This window comes from Anolis carolinensis, chromosome 4 (assembly GCF_035594765.1).
Source record: "Anolis carolinensis isolate JA03-04 chromosome 4, rAnoCar3.1.pri, whole genome shotgun sequence".
NCBI classification, from domain to species: domain Eukaryota; kingdom Metazoa; phylum Chordata; class Lepidosauria; order Squamata; family Dactyloidae; genus Anolis; species Anolis carolinensis.
The window spans coordinates 157,289,326-157,311,432 of NC_085844.1; the positions used below are offsets into that span (position 1 = coordinate 157,289,326).

Genomic DNA, 22,107 nt, shown 5'->3' on the forward strand with positions numbered 1-22,107 from the left:
TACCAACAACTGGAAAGTACTGATTTCAGGTTATTCCCTGGAACTCCTCATGCAACCTATTACCTATTAAACAAAACATGATAATATAAGATTATAAATGGGTTATATAGCTGTGTGGAAGGGTCTTGAGTCTACACTGCCATATAATCCAGTGCAAATTAGATAATCTGTGGAAGAGGCCTAAGTGTGGCCTAACTGTGCCTGTCCCCTGGGCTGAGTAGGTTACTAGGAGACCAAGTGGGCGGAACTTAGCCTTGTAACTGGCAGCAATTAGATAAAAACAATTATTCCTCTCCCTCTAATTAGGACTTTATTTTTCTTTTCTTTTTGTTGTATCAACCTAGAGGCGTGGATGATGGGTTGTGTTGTCAAATTTCGAGGTTGGGTGGCCTGTAGTTTTGTTGTTTTGTCCGCTGCCCTGATGCCATCACTCTTTTATATATATAGATTCAGTTTTTTGGGCACTACAAACTACAGGATAGAGAACAAAGTATTTTTTACCTGTCATCGTTATTAAACACAATAAATCCTTTGGTTTCACGCCCAAATGCTATCTGGTTGTTATTATTGTCCCACCAGTTTGTAGTAGGCTGACGATGTACAACATTTCGGAAAATCACCATATTCCTAGAAAAACAATGGATTACCATAACAAATTGTAGTATACATAAGGTCTTTTTTTTTTTTTACTAAAATTACATTTATCATTTGAATACTAATAATCAGAAAAACAGAGGTACCCCCAAGTGATGTCAGAACACATATAACACATTTAAGTATTGATAAACTACTGATGCTCACCGTATTTGAGTCCAACCTTATATTATCTGCTTAGAATTGGATTATATGTGGCCCCTTCTTCACAGCTGTATAAAATGCACACTGAAGTGGATTATATGGCAGTGTGGAGTCAAGATAATGGTGTCAAACTGAATCTCCCATGTTGTTTAACATTTACATGAAGCCGCTGGGAGAGATCATCCGGAGTTTTGGGGTGAGGTGTCATCTGTACGCAGATGATGTCCAGCTCTGTCACTCCTTTCCACCTGTCACTAAGGAGGTTGTTCAGGTCCTGAACCGGTGTCTGGCCTCTGTGTCGGATTGGATGAGGGCTAACAAATTGAAATTGAATCCAGACAAGACAGAGGTCCTCCTGGTCAGTCATAGGGCTGAACAGGGAATAGGGTTACAGCCTGTGTTGGACGGGGTCGCACTCCCCCTGAAGACACAGGTTCACAATCTGGGGGTTCTCCTGGACTCATCGCTGAGCCTGGAACCCCAGGTCTCGGTGGTGGCCAGGGGAACCTTCGCACAACTCAGACTTGTGCGCCAGCTGCGCCCGTTCCTTGGGAGGTCTGACTTGGCCACGGTGGTTCCTGCTCTGGTTACATCCCGTTTGGACTACTGCAACTCTCTCTACGTTGGGTTGCCTCTGAAGACGGCCTGGAAGCTCCAACTAGTACAACGGGCAGCAGCCAGATTAATAACTCTGGCAGCATACAGGGAGTGTACCACCCCCCTGCTAAGCCAGCTCCACTGGCTGCCAATATGCTACCGAGGCCAATTCAAAGTGCTGGTTTTGACCTATAAAGTCGTAAACGGTTCTGGCCCAATCTACTTGTCTGAACGTATCTCCTCCTATGAACCAGTAAGATTACTAAGATCATCTGGAGAGGCCCTGCTCTTTGTCCCACCTGCCTCACAGGCGCGGCTGGTGGGAACGAGGGACAGGGCCTTCTCGGTGGTGGCTCCCCGACTGTGGAACGCTCTCCCTGGAGATATCCAACAGGCTCCTACCCTGCTGGGATTCAGAAGGGCCGTGAAAACATGGTTATGTGCCCAAGCTTTTGATGAGTAAATGACAAAGTTGACATGGCCTGATTTAAGGATGAAGCATGAGGATCTCGGATGAATGGAATTAATTATATATATGTTTTTAAGGTTTTTATAATGTGTTTTAACAATGTTATTAACAGATCTGTTTATATTGTTTTGTTTTTATGATTGCAATTTGGGCATTAAATTTTGCCAATTTTTGTAAGCTGCCCTGAGTCCCCTCGGGTGAGAAGGGCGGGGTATAAATGTTGTAAATAAATAAATAAATAAATAAACTTCCTTCTACCATATAGGACTACACAAACTAAGCACTCCGGAGAGATGGCCATCCAAGATATGCACAATAATAATACAAATCGAATCATATAATCAGACAGTTAGGAGAGACCCCTAAAGGCCATCCAGTCCAACCCAACTCTGCCATTGGACGATACAATCCAAGCACTCCCAACAGATGGCCAGCCAGCCTCTTAATAATAATAATAATAATAATATCATAAAATCCTAAGGTTAGCAGATACCCCTAAGGATCATCCAGTTCAACTTCCTTATATCATGCAGGAGGACACAATCCAATCACTCCTGACAGATGGCCATCCAATAGCTGCACAATAGTAATACACATTGAATCATAGCATCAGACAGTTAGGAGACACCCCTAAAGGCCATCCAGCCCAACCCTATTCTGCCATGCAGGTCACAAGCCAAGCACTCCCAACAGATGGCCACCCAGCCTCTCAATACTAATACTAATAATAACAATAACATCATCATACAATCCTAAGGTTTGGAGTGACCCCTAAGGATCATCCAGATCAACTTCCTTCTACCATGCAGGAGGACACAATCCAAGCACTCCTGACAGATGGCCATCCAGCCTCTACATAATGATGATGATGATGATGATGATGATGATGATGATGATGATAGAAGCATAGAATCCAAGAGTTTGGAGAGACCCCTAAGGGCCATCCAGCCCAACCCTTTCTACTATGCAGCAGGACACAATCCAAGCATTCACAACACATGGACAACGTATAAATATTATACAATACTACACAGGGACATAGACCCCCTGTACCCTCACCACTTTCACAGTACATAAACAACCAAATGCATACTAAACATAAAGACAACCATACAACAGACATTCAATACCACCACTACCTCAACAATTTCTCACAACACCACCAGACAACACCACAGCAACGCGTGGCTGGGCACAACTAGTAAATTATATAGTGTAGATGCACCTGAGTTAATTCTATAGTGTAGTTGCCCCTGGAGTAAAAATTGCAGGAAGAAAAATTAACAACCTTAGATATTTTAATGTATTGTCCATTATTTTATTTTGTGTATCGTTGAAATGTTTTAAGTTTTTGTCAAATATGTTGTGTTGTTTCGGGCTTGTCCCTGTTGTGAGCCGCCCCGGGTCCCTTCAGAGAGATGGGGCGGGATATAAAAATAAAGATTATTATTATTATTATTATTATTATTATTATTATTATTATAATTATATGCAGATGATACCTCTTTGATGGCTGAAAGCGAGAAGGAGCTGAGGAGTCTTATAACCAAGGTGAAAGAAGAAAGTGCAAAAGCTGGGTTGCAGTTAAACATCAAGAAAACCAAGTTTATGGCAACCAGAGTGACTGATAACTTGAAAATAGAGGGAGAAAACATGGAGGCAGTGACAGACTTTGCACTTTAGGTGCAAAGATTACTGCAGACGCAGACTGCAGCCAGGAAATCAGAAGATGTTTACTTCTTAGGAGGAGAACAATGACTGACCTCGATAAAATAGTGAAGAGTAGTGACATCACACTGGCAATGAAGGTTCGCATAGTTAAAGCAATGGTATTCCCCGTAGTAACCTATGGATGTGAGAGCTGGATCATAAGGAAGGCTGAGCAAAGGAAGATAGACGCTTTTGAACTGTGGCGTTGGAGGAAAATTCTGAGAGTCTTCCAGGAAATAATGCCTGGCTGCTCACTGGAGGGAAGGATATTAGAGGCAAAGATGAAGTATTTTGGTCACATAATGAGGAGACAGGAAAGCTTGGAGAAGAGAATGATGCTGGGGAAAACGGAAGGAAAAAGGAAGAGGGGCTGACCAAGGGCAAGATGGATGGATGGATGGTATCCTTGAAGCAACTGGCTTGACCTTGAAGGAGCTGGGGGTGGCCATGGCTGACAGGGAGCTCTGGTGTGGGCTGGTCCATGAGGTCACGAAGAATCGGAAGCGACTGAACCAATAAACAACACAACACCCAAGGAAATGGGGACTGAGTGAAAGCAAAAGACTTTATAAAAAGAAGTTTTTTTGTTCAAAGATTTATTAATTGAGATACACCTGCATACAGTACATTTTCTGACTGGTCACTTATGAGCATTTTGCCTTGCATTCTTACCAAAAGACTGACGGTACAAGAATTTGTGTGCATCCATCCAAGTTACAACCAATAATAAATCTTTTTTGCTGCCAGGACTCCTTTTTACAGTAAAAAGAATCACGATCCAAATGCTCCCATCTTTTGCTTCCATAAAGTTTCTTCTCTTTTACTCTCATTTTATAAGGGTGATGTTTGAGAAAGATACCTACATTGAATGCATTTCTCCCCCTTTTTAGTTTTACACAAACTTTTCATACCAGAAGATTGTGGAGAAGCCTTTTGGAATAAATCTAGTGACCCTGGGGAGTTTACAAATACTAGCATATTAATATACAGCTAAAATAATAATAAAAAACACCATGCTGCTAAAGATGTTTAGTATTATCAGCTCACTGCAGGAGTTTATTAGAAACTCCTGCTTTCTTTTATTAAAATTTCAATTGGCTCAGTGAATGAGATCCTATGTTAGTGTCATAAAGTGAGAAGCCAGAAGGAGAGGATATTGGCATTTAAACACAGATTTCATTTTGAAAATATTTTGTCTCATGCTAGAATATTATATATTGCAAATATGCATAGTAGAGTGACAGGGTTAGGAGTGGTTTGGGTACTTTCCAGATCTGTCAGTTGCATTATTTTATTGTTTTGCTGTAGGGTATTGTTTCATCATTTTATTGCACCATTTTATACCTTTCACTTGTAAATGCATCTCAGGAGTTTTAAGAACAAAAGAATGGCACAGTTCAGTATGACTCTCTTAGGAATGCACTTGACAGAGTTCAAAATCACACAGGTGGGCTTTAAGGATAGTTAGAGCGGAACACCAAATCCTAAACGGTGAAGAAAAATATTCAGGTGCCAGGAAAAGAATATGAGAGTTTCATGGAGGAGAGGTTCTGCCTGTTGGAACAAGTGACTTTATTGTGTCATGGGCTCAATTTGCAAAATGACTTCATCCGAGGTAGGGCTGCCATATCATTAGACAGAAGGTGAGACAGTTGGTCAATACAAGATGGTGTGGAAGTTAGGGTGATATCCTTTGGATGCTCCTCTCTGTTGGATGGGTAACTAATGTGTAAGTCCAGAAATTGTAGTCAAAAATCAATCCCAAAAAACTAGATTAACTTATATTGCTCAATCTAAATATAATAATTCTTATCAAAAAGGGAACAATTTTCTTATCTGAGTAGAGTGGAGAAAAATAAGAGTTGAGTCCATCCTAGGAGAACCTAAAAAGAAGTAATGACACCATCTACATCTCTTTTGGCCTTTTTGAATGCCTGGGTGGAAAAATAGAAGCAGCTGCCCCTCTAAGGAGGTATTGGTGCTCCCCCCCCCCCACACAGAAAATGATCTTTGACATATCCACAGGTCATATTAAACCCATAATTTGGGCTCCAAAACCTGTCCTCGACTTATATATGAGTATATAGTATACTGTATGTGGTCAGGACAGTCTGTTATGTGAATACTGAGCTAGCATGTTCTTCTGGATGTGTTGAAGGATGCTACTGCAGCTGGTGAGGACGAGGGAAGGAGCCTTCTCGGCAGTGGCCCCCCAGCTCTGGAATGCACTGCCAAAAGAGATCAGGCAATCCCCTACATTATCCAATTTCCGTAAGGAACTGAAGACCTGGTGGTGTCAGGTTTTTGAGTAATTTCATTGAAATACCGCCAATTTCTGGGCCTGAATATATTGCACAAGATTTATCTAGCCTAAAATGATACATTTTAATATATTGGGTTTATGGTTCCCGTCCCCTTGATCAGGTCGTGTGTTATTTATTGCTATATAATTGTATTGTTTACATAGTAACATAATAACACATAGTAAATATTTTTATGATTGGAAACCGCCCTGAGTCTCATCCAGGAGATAGGGCGGTATATAAATAAAGTTTATTATTATTATTATTATTACACATTATCATTGTCAATGCCAGATTCAACTGACAATCAATTTGGGTTTTGGAGGTGGAAAAGGAAAGTCTAGCATCATCACCTTTGCCCCAGGTATTAAAGTGACTGCAGATAGCCCTTATGTTAATGCTCAGAGGTCTCCCAACATGGTGAAAAGATCTTAAGGAGGTGAATGACACTTCTTTTTCACTATTGCTTGAACTGGGAAAAGGTATTTTGTGGTACTATGAATCTTGAGGTCCTACAGCTCGCATGACTAATGGTCAGGCTGGGTCAGAGATTCCAAGAGTTGTTGTCTGAAAAAAGAAAGGTTGATCCGAAAAGCAACATTTGTAAGTCCTGACTATGTAATAACTTTCTCTTAACACTGCTGTGTTGGTGGTCCCAGTAAAGTGACATCTGGTCTGGGTAACTCTGCACACTTAGAAAGGGGCGTGTGACTCTTTGAAATGTTGGAACGGCAGTAATTAACGGAAGATTGCTTGAAATGCAAGATTAATCTGTTCTGTTGGTTTGTGATTGCATAATCACTGCTGTGTTGCTTGACAAATGTCCTGCTTAAAAAGATACTGAAAGCTCAGTCCAGCTGCTGTTCCAAGATGAAAAACCTGCCTTGTGTCCCTCCACATCTGGATTCTTCATGGAGTAGAGTGCAAGCAAAGCTTGCAATTTTTTGCAGCTGCAGCTTTTTCATGGCAGGTTCTGAACATTTTACACATGGCTGCCTGCTTGGAAAATATTTTCCAGATTTACATGTTTACTGTATTGACACATGAAGCAGAAGGACCTTCTTTTTCGATTAGGACATGAAGTGTTCACAGGCTACACACTAACTTTATAAAAAGTGGAAATGGGTCGTTTAAAACTTTCAAACAAATCAAAGTCCTTTTTGATCTCTCCTCCAAGTTTCTGTTACTGCCAGAAGCTTTTTTTCCCTTGAAAAAAAAAAAACCTCCCTAGCCTACACATTTCTATGTAAATATGGTCCCTGTTATTGTGTATTAGCATTATCTCTTTGAAAGTTTTGGCGACACATTTAATCCATTTCATTTGAAAGGGTAGGTCTCTCAGGAAAAAAAAAATAGTCAGCCTGGGCATAGAATAAACAATTCCATTTTCTTAGATGCAGAGTGAGAATTCAGTTTCTCCTCCCTTCCTTAAGTGCCCTTTTTGTGAGGAACATTTTAAAATTTGATTATAATGTTTCATTTGCTACTCATTAACCTTACAAAGTCTAACTATATGGTTGTGATCTTTTAATTTGGGCTACAGCTGTGTCTGATCAATGTCGGAGACCACTGTGGTGACCACCAATGCAGTTTTGATCCACGAAGTGTGGAGAAAGCAGACAAATGTCTTCTTTGCCTCACATATTGCTCTCCTAACTTTTAAATGCTGTTCTTTCAGGGTGCATATGGATGTACATTTATTAAAGCTTGGAAAATATATGTTTTGGACTATCATTCTGCCTGTATGATTCTGGAACTTGTTGTCCAAAAGGTCTCCTTCCTCCAACTCTTGCTAACAGACCTATAGGAACCTATTACACAACACAGTCAACCCACTGCTGGTTCTGTAGTCTGACCTTTGATATTTTGTTGTCTTATGTAAAAGACAAGATGTTGCTGCCTTCCTAATAACATTTTTTGATGGATGGCCACTTTCATTTTCAGGTCTGGCAATGGGAGTATTCTTAGCTTTCAGCAAATCTAATGGAAGCAGGCTAGTTCATGGAATGGGAAAAGACGTTGTCCTCCAACACAGAGAAGTGACTAGATTGCTCAGCAGGAAAAGCTAGTTGACTATTGCTTCTGCACCCCAATCTGCCTCTGAAGGCAATTGACTATCTAATAGTAGGACTAGTCCTGTCTTTTGCATTACCCTTTCCCTAGGATTTTATATAGAATGCACAAATGTGTTGAAAATTCTCCATGGGTGAGCGCCCCTGCTCACCCATGGAGAATTTTCAACACATTTGTGCATTCTGGTTTTATGTCAAATTGACAAGTGACATTTATGCCATTTTTGGCAGCTATTGGCTAATTACTTCTAATCATAGATATGAAATTTATAATTGGCATAGAGAGTACCAATTCTGAGCCTTTAGTACTGATATTTTATATGAAAGAAGCTCCTTTAGAGCCATAAAATAAAGCAGAAATTCCAATAAAATAAAATAAATTACGAACCTGCTACTCTGACAAAATCAGTTCAAATTCTGTTTGTATTACAGGGCATGATGCTGTTTTTACTTACTATTTCATGTTTTATTGGATTCATAGATTCCAAAATGTACAACCCCATCTGAGGAATTCTTTAAATGGAGATATGTTGCAGTCACAGAAGTCACTAAGTGGCTCAGCAGATTATAGGATTAGATCCCAGGTTTCAGGACAGTACATCAAAAACACAATTACTGACTTGGAAAAGATGGTTTCTGCTACTGGCACTACTTCTACTCTGCTCATTTGCTTCTTTGACATGATTTGATACTTTTGCCTCTAATATGTCCCTCACCATGGAGTTGATGATCAGTTATTATCCCTTTGTAGAGTTTGGAAAAGTTCTTTGTTGGACTATAATCCCAGAAATCTCCAAGACAGAAAAAGCAAATATCCAAAACCCTGCAACTTGCAATAGGATGCCATGAGAAATTATTATACCTTCCATAACGTCTAGTACAAGTGACTACATGAATTTTGTCAATTAAATGCTGGCCTTTCTTACTCTCACTGGTAAACTAGTGGCAAGGGAATCTCTTATCGTTATAATATTCATGCAATGAGTTGCTTTAAACTGCTTTAAATCATCTTTTTGTCTCTCTCTGTGTTTATGCTGCTGGAAAGATCAGCAATGAGATATTCATCTTCTTGGTGAATACAACTTCTAGAACAGGTCAAGGGTAGAAGAAATGAGATGTACTGCTAATGATTTTGTACCAGTGAAAGAGTATTTTGTTCAGCTTGTGTGTTCCTGAAAGACAGGTTAAAGTACGAGTAGCAGTCAGTTGACTAAATTAGTGGTTCTCAACCTGGGGTCCCCAGATGTTTTTGGCCTTCAACTCCCAGAAATCCTAACAGCTGGTAAACTGCCTTTCTGGGATGCCAGGTTGAGAACTACTGGACTAAATGAAGATCAGTCTCATCAACAACTTCATTATAGTTACTTAGGACCTCCTCAGACACTATGTTCCCTCTGTTTTTATACACTTAAAAACAGAGTACCACAGGGTTGATCAGATAACACAAGAACATATTGTGAGTTACCCATATGACTCTGTTTTTGAAGTGTATAGAAATGGAAGGTTTTAAAGACAGGCAGTAATTGATTTCAGTGGTATCTCTGTGCATAGAAATGGCTAAATGTGCTTAATTTAATGTGGGGTGGGAAGTGTATTTCTCAATCTTCAATCCATTAACCTGATGGTTTATCTAGAAAAGGGAAGAGGTGAACACCTGTGATGGGGTGAATAAATTCTAGGGTTCCTTTAAGATAGGATGCCCCAGAACGCCATGCAAAGAAGACAATTCCAAACTCTTCCCCCACCTTGTGGGATGAGGTCCTTTGACTGTAATCCAATGCAAACACAGTTAAATATAAGCCATACTACCAATTGCTGAGGAAGATGAGTTGGAGTTTGTATGGTCCTCATGGTTGTAAGCTGCCCATGAGCAACTGGTTGATTAAAATCTGAACAGGTGGATTAGAGAGGTATTTTCTCTGTTTTAGCTGGGCTCTTCTGGTTTTGCTATTCCGTTCTGGTCCCTCTCCTGCACATGCCATGCAAAGAAAAAGAGCTTGGTCTTTTAAATGGAAAGCTCTACATTAAATCAGTCCTTTAAACAGGTGCCATTCATATTACCGATGTAGCGTAAAGTATCAACAGTTGCAAAACATGATACTTTCTGATCAATTAGACATTGCCTTAAAGGGCCTCTTCCCCTCCGCATAATTCCACATTAAGCTCTATTACAGTAGTTCTCAACCTGGGGTTCCCAGATGTTTTTTGCCTACAACTCTCAGAAATCCCAGCCAGCTTACCAGCTGTTAGGATTTCTAGGAGTTGAAGGCCAAAAACATCTGGGGACCCCAGTTGAGAACCACTGCTCTATTATCTCACAAAACAACCATACTGAAGAAGGTGGATTAAAGCTGCTGTGGTCACATTCATTTCAGTCTGACTAAATTAGCTTGAACTCTAGTATTTCAGCGTCAATAGATCATGAACTGGACTCTGTAGGCAGGATAAATGCAAGCATTCCATTCACCTACTCTGGATGGAAAACAAACATATACAACTAAAGTAGCATTAAAATCCATGAAATAGACCCTAATCCAGTCCTTTCTCATGCTTCTTTGTAAAACAGAGATTTAAGAGAGGAATGAATTATTTGCATCTCTTCCCTTTTTCAAATACCTAGCAGGTGCTGAGAAACTTCAACATGGGGGGTGTCTGTACAAGAGCTTGAAGAAACGGGATGCTTTTTGATTAGCTTTTAATTTTTAATCGGAAGTCACAGTAAGGCAAGGATTAACTGAAAGAAACAAAGATCTAATAAAGAAATCCCTATAAAACACAAGTGAATCATCTCATGAAATGTAGCTCTGTCAGTGGAAATAAAAAAATCATAAAATATACAGTCCATATATTCTCTTACAGGAAAGCTTCACCATAGGCAGTCAGCTACTAAAAATTTATAAAGAGATAATCCCTGAAGGAAAGTGTGCATAACTGCTTCTGTTTGGGGAGGGTGAGCATGAATCTGATTTTAACACAGGCTATGATGTTCATAAAGCATGTAATAGCAATGCCTCAGACTAGAAAGCCATGCTGTGTATGTGGATTAGGACTGACAACTGGGAAGATATTTGCAGCGAATTCTAGCTCATCAACTAATTAAACATCTCACAGATCTATGACATTTCCAGTTGTCTAATGAAAACAACAATTTCTCTGGTCTAACTATTTTCAGATCAATATAATTGAATCTTGATTAATACTGCACACTGTCCTGCTCACTCCAAAGGATCAGTCTGAACGCAGATCAAAGATAGCTGCTCTCAAACACAATCTTTATTGAAGAATACATGACTTTGGAAAAGTCAAGAATGACTTAATGTTTACATACAACTATTTTTATAACTTCTGATGCTACGTAACACCACACGTAAATATCATCATCAAGCCCCACCTCCAATATCACATTACTACCATTTTCACACACTAAACCAATTATAATTGTTTACACTTTCGGTTCCCAGTTCCCAGGCGTATTCTATCTTCTTCTGCCAGGTGCTTGTTTATGTTATGACTCCCAGTTGCAGGGCTGAATTACCAAAGCCCTGTAACTGGGTTCCATGACATGGTGCCCTCCTTTTCTTCGCCCTCCTCTTCGGTTCTTTCTTCGTCACAAATCTGAAATAAAACAATAATTCTATGTGTCCATTTTGTCCAAAGTACCCATATATTTTTTCAGTAAGCTACGATGGAAAACAGGGTGTATTTTCCCTAAACTTTTTGGCAATGCCAACTGGAAAGTCACTTCGTTGATAACACCCTGTATTCTAAATGGTCCAATATATTTAGGGCCCAATTTTTTCGAAGGTAGCCCCAGTTTGATGTTTTGGGTACTTAACCACACTAAATCTCCTTTCTCCAATTTATCACCTTCCACCCTCTTCCTATCTGCGAACACTTTATACTTTTTATGTGCTTCCTTTAAGGATGCAGTCACTTGACTCCAGCATTCCATCATTTGTGTTTTCCATTTCCCCCCTTCTGTTCCCTCATTCTCTGCCCATCTTGGCAGCTGGGGCAGAGGCTGTATTTCATACCCGTAAACTACTTCAAAGGGGGTTTTGTTTGTTGCTGAATGTATAGTCGAATTAAAAGCTAGTTCTGCAAAAGCCAACCACCGAGACCAGTCATTTTGTCTCATGTTAGAGTACATTCGAAGGAACTGCCCAAGTGTCTGCTGAGTACGTTCTACCGCCCCATTTGTCATGGGGTGAAAAGCAGAACTTAAACTCCTTTCTGCTCCTAGCATTTCCAAGAATTTTTCCCAAAATTTCGCTGTGAATTGTACTCCTCTGTCACTGACTACTCTACTGGGACATCCATGCAGTTTGTAAATGTGGTTTATGTACAATTCAGCTAGTTTCTCGGCTGATGGTAGTTTCGGCAGTGCTATAAAGTGGGCCTGTTTAGAAAACAGGTCTAATACCGTCCAAATATAACGATGTCCTTTGCTAACTGGTAGTTCCCCCACAAAGTCCATAGCTACACATTCCCAAGGTCTGGTAGGCTCTGCTACTGTTTGTAATAATCCCATTGGTTTCCCTCCTCTCGATTTATTTCTGGCACAATCATCACATTGAACCACATGGTTCTTTATGTCCTTCCTCATCCCTGGCCACCAGCAATGTTTTGCTATTGCTTTTGTTGTTTTTGTAATTCCTGTATGACCAGCGCTCTGGTTGTTGTGAAAACGATGCAAAATCTTGATCCTTAATGTTGCTGGGATATACAGTTTCTTGTTCACAAACCAAAATCCTCCCTTTTGCTCCCCCTGTTCTGCATTGGATGTGATCCACTGGTCTCCTTCATAAGACTGTTTCAGTTCGTTTCCCCAATTATCTTCCCCGCCGAGTTCAACCATAGCAGTGTTCTCTTTTTGGGTTTGTGCTCTGGTCCTGACAGCTAAGCCCCATTGTTTATCAGAGAATATTGTTCCCTCTTTTGCTGCGGTTATTCCTTCGTGTTGAGGCATGCGTGAAAGGGCATCTGCCAAGACATTCTGCTTCCCTTGAAAAAACTTTAATTGGAAATCGAACCTGCTGAAGTATTGTGCCCATCTAATCTGTTTGGGGGACAATTTTCGAGGAGACTTTAGATACTGGAGGTTCTTATGGTCAGACCAAATTTCAAATGGGATTCCGCTTCCTTCGAGAAAGTGCCGCCAGCATTCTAAGGCTTTTAGTATGGCTAGTGCCTCTTTTTCCCATATCGGCCAACATTTTTCAGCTTCGCTGAACTTCCGGGACAAATATCCACAGGGTTTTAAGTTCCCATTTTGATCCTTTTGCAATAGTACTGCCCCATACGCACAGTCTGATGCATCGCAATGGATTATGAACGGGCTCCTGATATCGGGGTGTTTTAGAATGGGTCCCTCTGTGAAGCATTCTTTTAGGGTTTCAAATGCCTTTTGGCATTCTGGCGTCCAACTTAGTTTGGCGCCCGGAGCTTTTACTTTTGCTGTCTCTCCTTTCCCTTTTGTTTTTAAAAGTTCAGTAAGGGGTGCAGTTATTTGTGCGAAGCCTTTTATGAAGGATCTGTAAAAATTTGCAAAACCCAGAAACGATTGCAATTGCCTCCTTGTTTGTGGCACTCCCCATTCTTTTACATCTGATACTTTAGCTGGATCCATAGCTAACCCTTCTGGAGATATCCGATACCCCAGAAAGTCAATTTGAGTTTTATTAAATTCACATTTGGACAGTTTTGCGTACAGCTTTGCTTCTCTTAGTTTCTGCAACACTTCCCGGACCAATTTTACGTGCTTTTCCTTATCTTCAGATACAATCAAGATATCATCAAGGAATATGAATACCCCTCTGTACAATAACGGGTGTAGTATTTCATTTATAAGCTGCATAAAGCAGCCGCCTCCATTTTTTAAACCGAAAGGCAAAATTTTATATTCAAAATGGCCGAATGCGCAGGAAAATGCAGTTTTCCAAGTATCCTCCGGTTTGATCCGTAATTTATGATATGCTTCAATTAAATCAAGTTTAGTAAATATGCTCCCTTTCTTCAATACGGTGATTAAATCCTTTACTAAGGGCATAGGGTATTTATTGTCCTTAGTAATTGCATTTAAATTTCGATAATCAATGCACAATCTTAGGGAGTTGTCTTTCTTTCTCCTGAATAACACTGGGGCCCCGAGAGGGGAATTGGATGGCTTAATGAAGCCTCGCGCCAGGTTTTTATCAATGTATTTCCTCAATTCCTCCTTTTCCTGCACAGACATGGGATACACTTTTGGCTTTGGTAAGTTTGCTCCTGGGGTTATTTCAATTTCTACTTCTACATTCCTTTTGGGGGGTAATTTACTTGCCTCTTTCTGATTGAACACATCCACAAAGTCTCTGTATTCAGGTGGCAACAGCTGTGGGTCTATTTCACCTTCTTCATCTCCTTCGTCCTCCTCTTCTGCAATCCTGCTTATCTCCCATTGTGTCTGCTGTTCTTTAAATGCTAGACTCTTTCCTCTCCAATCTACTTCAGGATTTGCTTGCTCAAGCCATGGTATCCCTAATATTACATGGTATGTGGCAATAGGGGCTATCACAAAGGATATTCTTCCTTCCCATTTGCCTATCTTACATGGGACCTCCCGTATTTCCTTGGTAGATACTTCCCCAGTTGCAACTGAGCCGTCTAGCTGAGAAAACGCAATTGGGGAGTCAAGCGCCATCTGCTGGCATTTCAACGCTCCTGCTAATTCCGGAGTTATAATATTCCTGGAACAACCACAATCCACAAATGCCTTGCAGGTGGCCCGATTCTCCAGCCCCGAGAGGCAAATTGGCACTACTATCATGCGTTTGTCCCGACTCACCAATTTTTCTGAGGGTTCTGGGGCTTGCACCTCCTCCTCCGCACGCCTCCCGGTTGCAGGTTTGGGCTTTGAGGGTTTTGGCGGCTCCCCCTTCCGGGCCCAGCATTCTGCCGCTCGATGGCCCGTCTTCCCACACACAAAGCATCCCAGTTTAGGTTTGTTGTCATCTCCTCTGGAGGGAATCCCCGGCCTCCCTCCGGGTCTTTCCTGCTTCCTCGTCTCTCCTCGACCTCTCGCCACCGGTCTTTGCTGGCCGCCGCTGCTCCTGAAGCGCTTTACTTGGGCCAGGGTGGATTCAACGCGCCCCGCTAGTTGAATCCATCCCTGTAGCGTTTCGGGGTCGTCTCTGTGCGCTGCCCAGCTGAAAATCTCGGGGCGTAGTCCCTCTTTAAATAATTCCACTTTGGTCACTTCAGACCACTCCGGGACCCTTTCCGCGAGGTGGAGGAATTCCTCTGCGTACTCGGGCACCGTTTTGTCCCTCTGTTTTATTCCTTTCAGCTGGTCTCGAGCCCTCAATTGCTCTAGCCGGTCTCTGAACCGGTTTTCCAGTGCGGCGAGGAAGCGGGGCACCGACCTCAGGCATGGGTCGCGTCTGGCATGTAATTGCACATACCAGCTGGCCGCTCCTCGCTTTAGTGTGTTGCCGATGGCTCGAACCCTGCTTGCTTCGGAGGGAAATGTGTGTGCGTTGTCTTCCATGTATCCTCTGATACTAATTAGAAAAAAGTTCAGTTCATCTGATTCCCCTCCGTATTCTAGCTTGAGATCTTCCCTTCTTGGCATCCATTCAGCGGCCCGTTGGTGTTGTCTGGGAGGCATGGGGAAGGGTTGCATCGGGTTTCCTTGGATGGCCCCTTGGAACACGCCGCGCCCCACTCCGGTGGTCATTCTGCGCGGCTCCCGAAATCCTGCCGCCGCTGTCGGCCCTTCACCCCATCCGCATATTGGCCTCGTTGTAGCCCCCGCATCTCGCCTTTCCTCGTCGTATGGCACATCCTCCTCCTCTTCCTGGATCTCCTGCTGCTCTCCGCATTCATCTGCTAATCCACTGGACCCGATCCCTGGCCCCAGTGGTCTTTCTACTCCGATTCCCATTCGGAGGGTTGGGAGTTCTGTTGGGGTTGGCGGCCTCAGACTTCCCAGAGTTTGCTGGCGCTCCACTTCGCGCGCCATTCTGTCCCGGAACTCAAGCTCTTGCCAATATTCCTCGTCCCTTGCCACCGCGGGACTCTGCGTTGAAGCTCGCTGTCCCCTCTGGCTCCAATCATCTCCTTTGCTTGGCTCTCTCTCGGTGCCATATCGGATGTGCTCTTTTTGGAGATTCTCTTCCAATATTGGCACTATTCTCCCCACGGTATCCGACAGCCTGGATAAATGAGTTTCCAGGATGGATAGCCGCAGGGCCACGGTCTCCGGCATGCTTCCTCCAGATCCCCAACTGGTTTCTGCCGCCGCCGGAGCGCCTCTTCCCCCTCTGGGAATCCTCTGAGTCACGCCGTCCGGCTTGGGGTACCCCGTAGAGGAAGCTATGGCTTGCAATGTCTCTCCTGCCAACGGCTGAGCTCCCAGCGGAGGCCCCTTTGCTCCGTCATGGCTTTGATCTCCTTCCCTGCTCATTTTCACTTCACTGCAAAATTGCAGGAGGGTGAGAACTGGATTCTTGACTTAATTGTCCTGCTCACTCCAAAGGATCAGTCTGAACGCAGATCAAAGATAGCTGCTCTCAAACACAATCTTTATTGAAGAATACATGACTTTGGAAAAGTCAAGAATGACTTAATGTTTACATACAACTATTTTTATAACTTCTGATGCTACGTAACACCACACGTAAATATCATCATCAAGCCCCACCTCCAATATCACATTACTACCATTTTCACACACTAAACCAATTATAATTGTTTACACTTTCGGTTCCCAGTTCCCAGGCGTATTCTATCTTCTTCTGCCAGGTGCTTGTTTATGTTATGACTCCCAGTTGCAGGGCTGAATTACCAAAGCCCTGTAACTGGGTTCCATGACAGCACACTATTTCCCCAGGAGTACCATCTTTTGATTCATTTCCCTCCTCCCTATTTGCAATGTTACATCTTTAGTCAATGACCCAAAGAATTTATCATGTTGCTGGATTAATAGATGGATAATATACCATGTTAGTAGATGGCATTATCTTTGTGCAGAGGATAATAAACTGTATTTGGGAAAATCTTAACTCTTGACTTGGATGGGAGTAAAATATTCTTTTTATCTTTTAATAGGAAAAAGCAGAACAAGGTTGCCTGAACATGAAAGCTTGGGTGACATCTGGAGTCAGGAAATCAGTGACACCTGTATGTTTTTTTACATCCATGACCACCAAACTGTGAGACACCTACTGTTGCTCAGCAACCATGGCCCTTCTCTCAGATTAATTCACATCACTTGGCAAACGACAAGGACTATCTGGAATAACAAGCCTGGAAAACCATAAGTAACCCTGCTTCTGCATATAGACTAAGTCCTCCATTGAATCAGTAAGTACCATATCCCTACCCTTCTGTAGTTCAGGACAGCTTAGCCTTATTAACCTTCAAAGTCTAACTTAAGAAGGAAAATACATGTTAATAAACATGGAAAGGTTTATGAAAAGTGAATGCAGGACTTCGGACCTATGCTGCAGACCTCCATAGCTGCAAAGGTGAAGATCTTTTAGTATTGCAGTTATTTTTAAAACTTGGAATAAACCTGGATAATCATGTTTATTCCAGGTTGAAACAGATTAGCTTGCAGAATCATTTGGACATCCCTGACTAATCCGTTTCCTATGCCATATTTATGTGGCTGTGGAGATGAGGCCTGATACCACTCTTGCAAAGGAGCCCCCAGTTGCGCAGTGGGTTAACTGCTGAGCTGCTGAACTTGCTGACCGAAAGGTCGGCGGTTTGAATCTGGGGAGCGGAGTGAGCTCCCACTGTTAGTCCCAGCTTCTGCCAACCTAGCAGTTCGGAAACATGAAAATGTGAGTAGATCAATAGGTACCATTTCAGTGGGAAGGTAACAGTGCTCCATCCAATCATGCCAGCCACATGACCTTGAAGGTGTCTATGGACAGTGCTGGCTCTTGGGCTTAGAAATGGAGATGAGCACCAACCCCCAGAGTCAGACACGACTAGACTTATAGGTCAGGGGAAAACCTTTACCTTTACCTATCACTCTGCTGCCCCCCCTGAATTAGAGCTCTAGATCCAAATTCTAATTAGCTGACCAAAGTACAAATTCCAGGATTCCATAAAGGTAAAACCATGACTGTTTTGGCTAAGCAATGAAGATGCTCTAGCACTGCGTGACTGCATTTGCTGACTCATGAAGTAGATTACCAACAAATACATTTTGGAGGGCAGTGCAGGAAAATTGTGCAAAAATAATTAAAGTCTAGGCACTGGCCTATTATCACAGGTCAACTTGGTAAAATGCTGATATAGCAGCATGAGGTGGCTTAGATACATTGCCAATATGACTGTGAAGAACTTGTGAAGGCATTTTAACAAGCAGGGAGCCAACTGAATGGTATAATATTCTGTATCTGTTATAGAATTTATCATAGGATTGTAGTTGGAAAGTAGAACTGTATGATAATTTTTCTTCTTATTCCCATTAGAATGCTTAGGTGCTATTACCAGAGTAATTGGTTTATTATTTTTTAATTCTACCCTCCCCAGGATGGCACACTTGGCACCCTCATTTTATCTTCACAACAATCCTATGATGTAGATTAGCTCTGCAATGTAGATTAGATTGTTAAACTTCACTTTATCCACTGAAAATTCTCATCCCCCCACCACTAGCTTTTCATTTCAATATTTTTACCCTGATTTCCCATACTCGAAACTCAGTTTTACTGTCACATGTATGTGCATTTCACACTATCACAGTGCTTTTATCTGATCTCACTAAGTACTTAAAGATAAAGAGAGTTGCTAAGGATCTATGATTCATCCTCCGCCTAAAACCAAAAATTCTTCATTCTAGTATATAGCTGCAAATGGGAACGTGTTATTTGAAGCAGCTGCTTTCCTGCCTCCGAGCCTTCTTTTCCGCTTTAGCAGGGTTTCCTTTACAGTTTTTGCACCATGAAAGTTGAAGTTCATTTATAATTCTCTTCTCCTGTGACTAAAACTCTATTGTATTTGCATCATGCTCCAGGTAATACTCAGAAACACCACTGGCATTGCGCTATTACATGGTCTGTGGGCTTATTTATCTGTTAATTGATTCTCCTGGGGAGAGAAGCTAACCTGACCAACCTAATATGGCATAATAGAATCAGGACAACAAAAGCTTTTGAAATTGTCAGCACTATTTGTAAGACATTTATCTCACCATTAAAAGTAATTAATAAGGTGTTTTTTTTAAATAAATAAATAAAAAACAACCCTTTAGTGTATTGTTCTAGTAAGATAAAATATTTGGGAATGAGCAGATAATGTAGTAAATTCCTCCTTGGTGCCAATATAACTAAGCAGCATTGGCATTGTCAGGCATTTACTGAAGATCATACTTTAAGACCCAGTGCCAACTCCCACGGACAAAATCCTGATGGATCTTCGGTTGAAATCACAGAATCAAAGAGTATGAAGAGATTACAAAGGCTATCCGGTTCAGTCCTCTGATAATGCAGGAACAAACAATCAAAGCACCCACAACAGATGGCCATCCAGCCTCTGCTTAAAACCTTGCAGAGAAGGCGACTCCACCACACTTTGAGGTGGTATATTCCACTGTCAAACTGATCTTATTCTCTAGGATGTTCTTCCTAATGTTCAGGTGGAATCTCTTGACTGCCAGAAGTAAAATGACTAGCACTATAGCCATGTAAAGTGAAGCAGCTTAAAGTGACACCTCCAGCATGCCCACGATGGCATATCACAATACCCAAATTCACTGTTGAAGCACTTTTGGATTTGAGTGCTGAATCAAAGAGCTTTCAGCTGCCTAAAAATGAGAATTCCCAATTTTTGAAAGTATTCTGCCATGAGTTGAAGACTGGTTTGAAGTGACTTTGCAATGATATCATGCAGTGGGGAGCCATTCCATTTGTGGCTGGGAAGCTTTAAATCTGTACTAAAACTCCAGTCTCACAGTTTTCCCGTTTTTTAAATCATGTCAGTAGCAACTTGCAAGTTGCTTCTGGTGTGAGAGAATTTGCCATCTATAGAGACATTGCCCAGGGGCCACATGAATGTGTTGCTGGGAGGCTTCTCTCATGTCCCCGCAAGCTAGAGCTGACAGATGGGAGCTCACCCCGTCTCGTGGATTCAAATCGGCAACCTTTGAGTTAGCAGTTCAGCTGGCACAAGGGTTTAATTCATTGCACTACTGTGACTCCTAGTTTTTCTGTGAAAACCCCTCTGAGTGGCTATTCCATGGCTAGTAGAGAGTATGGGAGATCATCAGTGTATGGTCAAGATGGTAAAAGACATGTAAAAATAACACAGGCTGGGCGAGACAGAAACATTTTTCTGTTCCCTGAGATTACTGGAAAGAGTGAGATTACTTCTTACCTCTGCTGAAGCCATTGACTGCAAGGTACTTTTTTCACCTTGAGGACAACTTACAGCAAGCTAAAGAAAAAGGGAGAAAATGGGAGAAGAAGAAACAAATTGGAACATTTTGAAAGCAGCTGAAAAAGTGGGAATGCAGAGGATTAATTAGGACTGTCTACCAAATCAGAACAATTAGACAGTGTGTTCTTCCGTAGCTGGAAAAATTGGCTCCAAAGGAAATATGGAAGTGAAGGGATAGGAGTAGTTAGCGACAAGTTTACCTAAACATCTTCCAAAAGCTAGAGATGCAAATGGCACTTTGGATATCAATGAACAAATGGTGCCAATCTAAATTTGGATTATTATCCTGAAGAAGGCCCAGAATAATCCCATATGGTTTGCGGAATTTCACCTTGATTATTGTGCCCCGGTTGCTTTGAAGAAGATTCCTTCCTTCTCAGAATGGGAAAACTCTAAAAATACGACCTGTAAATTTGCATGAAGATTAAGTCTTTAAAATATTTATGACATTAAATTTTAATATCACAAACTTTTGTGCCCTTCTGTGGTAAATTGCAATCCCACTCAAGCAACAGAGTAATTTGGAAGCAGACCTTGCAACGCACTTATGCATATACTTAATTCTGTGCATATGTATAGATTCTTGGCTTAATGGAACAGCTCTTGAGTAGAATAATGGAGTACAGTGTCTGCAGGGTTATATCTTTTTGTATCTTTTTTTTTCTTTGCCAGAATCTACAGGGTAACGGAATTTATTAGAAGCATTACCACCTATTGAATGATGAAGGTAAATGGCACTTTAAAACATGCCATGCTACCAGTGAACAGCAAAAAATGGAAATTACTGGCCTATCCTCATACATAATGGCAATAGAGTTACAGATTGCGAAGCCAAAGTAGGTTGTGATTATGAACACAGCTACTTGTCTCTCTTGGGCTCACATTCTGCATGGATGCTTATGTGTTTTATATGCAAGTACTCCACACACCTGAGAGGGAAGACAGTTGGCTAAAGGCAAAGCCATTTGTATAACAGAGAAACCGTGTGTGGTTTTCACTAATTGAAGAACAACTTCCTCTGTAGTGCTGTTTCTCTCCGAGAAGGGCTAAAGCTCATCAGTGTTCTTTTCTCATACACTTTTCCTGCTGCATTTTTACCAAGAGAGCAAATTAGTTAAAGCACTCTGCTGAGTACGATTTTATTGACTAAATCCTCATTTATATCAGTGTGGAAGAACATTTCAGGAGGTTGCATGCTTAGACTGTAATCCTATACACATCTGCTAGGTATGAAGGACCACAGAAGCATTTACTTCTGAGTAGGAGACATATATGAATTGTACTTGATTATTAATTTAGTTCAAAGATTTGCCAGATGTCTTTGACATGCAACCAAAAATCCTACAAAAATATAACAAAAATAGTGGTGAAAGCATAAGGTAATAGCCATAACCAAAGAATACTACAAACACAACAGATCAAATAAACTTCTAACTCAATACTGGTAAAGGTAAACAGGTCAGACTTTGGGGTCCATTTGAAGGCTTGTAACAGTAGGACCTGGTGGACATCAGTTAGAGTACCACCAAGGCAGTACTGACTTTACCCAGCAGATAAAAAATAATACATGTTACAAACTTATCTTGCAATATGAGAACACTCTCTGAATTACAGTGTAATGGCCACACCAGATAAATAAGTAGAATATAGCTGTGTCCATTCTTTTTAAAAAGCATCTATAAAAAAAGATCTGCCCATTTTTATAATTACTGCTTCACTGCGA

At 41.5% G+C, this 22,107-nt stretch overlaps 1 long non-coding RNA gene across 1 annotated transcript in view; it reads left to right on the top strand.

The window, feature by feature from the left end:
* Window positions 1-22,107, top strand: part of LOC134298338 (uncharacterized) — a 75,397-nt gene that overhangs the window by 33,273 nt on the left and 20,017 nt on the right. Inside the window, exon 2 of the long non-coding RNA XR_010005359.1 lies at window positions 17,040-17,294. This is a non-coding gene — a long non-coding RNA (uncharacterized LOC134298338). The remainder of the gene's footprint in view (window positions 1-17,039; window positions 17,295-22,107) is intronic.